This window comes from Gossypium arboreum, chromosome 6, assembly GCF_025698485.1.
Source record: "Gossypium arboreum isolate Shixiya-1 chromosome 6, ASM2569848v2, whole genome shotgun sequence".
In the NCBI taxonomy this organism is placed as follows: domain Eukaryota; kingdom Viridiplantae; phylum Streptophyta; class Magnoliopsida; order Malvales; family Malvaceae; genus Gossypium; species Gossypium arboreum.
In genome coordinates this window covers 29675693-29680710 of record NC_069075.1, presented here as the reverse complement: position 1 = coordinate 29680710, position 5018 = coordinate 29675693, and the positions used below count along the sequence as shown (strand labels likewise).

At 37.8% G+C, this 5018-nt stretch overlaps 1 non-coding gene across 1 annotated transcript; it reads left to right on the top strand.

Annotated features, from left to right (window-relative positions):
• The first annotated feature begins 512 nt into the window (after window positions 1–512).
• Window positions 513–618, top strand: LOC128294438 (small nucleolar RNA R71). Its single transcript, XR_008284749.1, has one exon. It is a non-coding gene; the product is annotated as a small nucleolar RNA R71 (small nucleolar RNA).
• The last annotated feature ends 4400 nt before the right edge of the window (window positions 619–5018 follow it).

The window sequence follows — 5018 nt, the reverse complement described above, 5'->3', positions numbered from 1 at the left end:
CTTTTTCTCCTGCTAGTATGGTGGTTGCTGAAAGCCTGGATGGGGTGGTGGTTTCTGATTTCCTTGGCCTCCCCATGAAAAATTTGGGTGATTCCTCCAACCTACTTTGTAAGTATTGCTATAAGGATTATTTTGAGTTCAAGGATTATTACCCATGTAATTTAACTGCTCATTCTCCATGTTGTGGATTGCTCGATCCACCTCCATTTGCTTCGCACTGCATTACTAGGTGAACCTGTGAAGAACTAAGAAAACCATCAATTTTCTTATTCAAGAGTTCTACCTAATTAGAGAGCATGGTGACCGAATCAACGTTATAAACACCGGCTATTTTCGTTGGCTTTGTCCTCATGACTTGCTACTGATAGTTATTCTATGACATCTCCTCTATAAATTCATAGGCATCTTCAGGTGTTTTATTATTGATGGTTCCACCAGCAGCTGCGTCAACCATTTGTCTAGTCGAAGGATTCAGGCCATTATGAAAAGTTTGAACCTGTAGCGAGAGTGGTAACCCATGGTGAAGGCATCTTCGCAAAAGGTCCTTATATCTCTCCCATGCATCGTAGAGTGTTTCTAAATCGATCTGCACAAAAGAAGAGATATCATTACGTTATTTAGCCGTTTTAGTCGGTAGAAAATATTTTAATAATAACTTTTCGATCATTTGTTCCCAAGTAGTGATTGATCCCCACGGTAACGAATTCAACCACTGTTTAGCTTTGTTTCTCACTGAAAAAGGGAATAACTGAAGGCAAATGGCGTCATCAGAAACGCCATTAATTTTAAATGTATCACATAGTTCTAAAAAGTTTGCTAAGTGAGCGTTGGGATCTTCGTGCTGCAAACCATCAAACTGAACAAATTGTTGTACCATTTGAATTGTGTTAGGTTTCAGTTGACAAGTATTTGCAGCTACAGCTGGTCTAACTATGCTCGATTTAGTTCCTGTTAAAGAAGGTTTAACATAATCATACATAGTGCACGGAGCAGGACTCTGATTTACTGGATTAACAGCAACCACAGGAGGTATAAGGTTTTCCTGATTTTCAGCCATCTCCTTGGTTGTGGTTTGAATATCATCCTCTTGCTCGTTCTCTGTGTATCTTAAGCTTCGCCTTATTTCTCTTTGGTTTCTACGAACTGTACAATCAATCTCACTGTCAAAAAGTAATGGTTCTGACGGGTTTCTTCTAGTCATAAACTATAAGAACCTACCAGAAAAAGGGAAAAAGAAGAATTAGTAATAAAAATTAGAATAAAATTTAAATTGCAGTAAAAGTATATGGCTAAAGTAATAAAAATCAAGTGTTTCTAATATCTTAGTTCCCCGGCAACGGTGCCAAAAACTTGGTCGAACCTGTTAGATTAACATGGGCGTGGGCCTGTAACACCCCGTACCCGAGACCGTTGCCGGAGTCAGACACGAGGGGTTAACGGGCTTAATCCACTTATTTTCACAGTCCATTTTAAAATTTTTCAGACAAGCTGGTTACTGCATCACTGTCGCCTTAAAAATCATATCTTGAGTTTCAAAACTCGAAAACCAGTTCCGTAAATTTTTCCTGAAACTAGACTCATATGTTCATCTAAATATTTTTTTCTAGAATTTTTTGTCTAGCAAATTAGTACAGTTTATTAGGTAAAGTCTCCCTGTTTCAGGGTTCGACTACTCGACCTTCACGCACTTCGACTTGGATTTCTCCTGTCTGAGGTTTCAATCTCGATGCCGTTTGTTTCTATAGAAACTAGACTTGAAAGGAATCTATAAATATATGGAATGACTTCTAATTATCTCTGGTTAATTTATAATGAATTTCCAAAGTTGGAGCAGGAATCCGAAACCGTTACGCCCTGTCTCACGAAAACTTAAATATCTCATAATATCTGTTCATATGATCATTTCGTTACTTTTCTATGAAAATAGATTCATCAAGGTTAGATTAAATAATTTATTCATTATTTAATTCCACTCTTACTATTTTAGTGATTTTTCACATTCACGTCCTTCTTCTTTATCAGCATCTATTTTTAAGGTAGACTTTACCTATTACATAGTTTCCATGATTCAACTAGCCCTTTTGCATAAATAGCACAAAATATGATCATGATTAACCATTCCAATGGCTAATCGTTCCCAAACATTTCCATACCTCTTAATGAACATCATACAAGACGATTATAATACTAATCTCAAAGTGTATATAAGCCATGTTCGCATGGCTATCCAAATTTATACAAAACCAAAGGGTCCATGACCAACAACAAAACGGGTAGTCCTATACATGCCATTTCAAAGTTCAACCAAAAGTGTACCAAAAGGGGCTTTGATAGTGTGGGCGACTTCGACTTCGACACTCCCGAGTCCGATAGCTGACGAACCAAAATCTATAAAATAGAGATTCAAAGAAACGGAGTAAGCATTTAATGCTTAGTAAGTTTTGAGCAACGAAATTAGGCTCCACTGAAGTATAGCATTCATATAAATAAGCGGATAATTTCATATACACATATATTCTCAAAAATCAGTCCTACTTCACATTTCCAACCCATACATTCATACATAAGGGATCAACAACCAAAACCGGAAGCTCCTTAATCGATGGCGAATGCTATTTAAGAGGAATCAATTAATCCAATGCATGTACAACACATACCTCGTTGTTGAGATTTTACGGCGTATCAATTGAAATTATTACAGCAGATCGCTCATTCCCAAACTCAAGTAATCTTGAGTTTAGCGGATATAACTACTTGCACAAGGCCTTGGTCTTAGCAGGATATGGTCACTAGCACAGATGCCTTGGGACTTAGCCGAATATAGTCGCTAGCACAAATGCCTTGGGTTTTAGCGGATATAATCGCTAGCACAAATGCCTTGGTCTTAGCCGGATATAGCAACTCGTCTGAATGCCTTGGATCTTAGTCGGTTATAGTCACCTAGCACAAAAGCCTTGGGACTTAGCAGGATATCATTCAAATAACCATGCACATATATCAATAAATCATGACACATCCATATTTCATTTTCATTACCAAAGCTCAAACACAAAACACTTATCACACTTACAAATTTCAGCTCAATAGCCATATACAAAGAGCATGATTTTGATTTACTTAAGACATAATCTAATCGAATCATAATCTAAGCTCCATTACTCAAAACTTACCTCGGATGTTGTCGAGCGATTTGGTGACTATTCGATCACTTTTCCTTTCCTTATCCAACTTTGGTCCTCTAAGCTCTTGAGCTAATTCAAACAAATTTAACTTATTAAAGTCTCATTATGCTAGCTTATGGCGAACATGACAATGAATTTGATGGGTCATATGGCCACCTTTAGCTCAAATACAAAATGGTCATACGCATTTTTAATCACATTAAGCAATTTAATACAATTCATTCGAAGATCAAAGAGAAGCTCAAGGTACTTAGCCCATATATACATTAGACATTAGAGTCACATATATGCGAAATCACGAATTGAATTCAACATATTAGCTAATATTCCCTTAGCGAATTTTCTAAGTCAAGATAAAGCCATCAATATGCTTACCTATGACCGAACATACACATCAACTTATGTACTCATTCATGTGGCCGAACATACATGTCTATGTTGAGGCCGATTGCAACACTTAATACATTCTACAAGTATGGTCACTTGTATTGACTAAACACCATTTTGTTTCAAGTTCAAAACTTGACCAATACACATATATACACTAGTAAATCAAACACTAACATTTGCACTTCACCTTACTACCATTTCTCATCCAAATAACGTGAACAACAACCATATTTCTCTTCTACTTCCTACCATGGTCGAATGCATCACAACACCATACCATTTCAATTTTGGTCATGGTTAAACAAAGAACTTAATGTCTCACTCAAAAATGCTAAAAAGAAGATTCAAGAATCATCAATCCACCATCACATGCATCATTACAAAGCTTCACTTTTAGCATGCAAATGACATCAACATAAATCCACCTTAGCCGAATATCATCTCCATGACATAGTGAAGATTTGAACCATGGGCTAGTTAGAACTCAACCTAACTACTAAAATATACATGAATCTCATGGAGCAACCTCAAACATACCTTAGCCTAGTTACATGCATGGCCGAACCTCTTCAACCTTTCTTCTTCCTTTCTCCTTAAAGTTTTCAGCCAAAGATGTTCAAGGATGAACACTTTTTTTTTTTTGTTTTCTTTCCTTCAACTCACGGCAATGGGGGGGAACAATCACACGCATTCTTTCTCTTTTTTTTTCTCATCCTACTAACACTAATACTTTATTGCCCATGCTCTTTATTTTATTATTCCTTACATGAAGCATTAACCCAACATGTTTATGACATGTTTTAGCCATAACATTTTGTCCACCCTCATGCTCATGGCCGGCCACTACTAATTAGGGGGGAAATTGACATGTAAGTCCTCCCTTTTGATTACATGCACTATTAGATCCTTATAGATTAGCCTATCACATTTCAAAAGTGTCACACAAGTCCTATGTACTACATTCACATGTAATTAACTAAATCGAAGCTTAAAAATTTTCGCACATTCATATTCACATATTTTAGACCATAAATATCACATTCAAATAATTTGGTGACTTGGTTTAGCGGTCCCGAAACCGCTTTCCGACTAGGGTCACTATAGTGCTGTCACAGGGCCTATATACACGGGCATGGGAGAAGCGAACGAAGACAGACACGGCCGTACGACATGGCCATGTGTACCCACACGCCCAAGGAACAGGGGCGTAGACCAAATGTCAGACGGGCCCAAATTCAAAATTCGCAAATCACACGGGCAAAAATTAGGGAACACGGGCGTGTCCCCTTGCCGTGTGCCCCGAAATCTATAAATACCCTTCACTATTCATCATCTTCTTCACCCAAAATCCCTAACCCTAGCTGCTGCAAGTCCACACGGCCTCCTTGCCACGCTTGTGTGCCGCCTCCAACTCCATTTTCGACACTCATTCTCATCTTTTTAGCG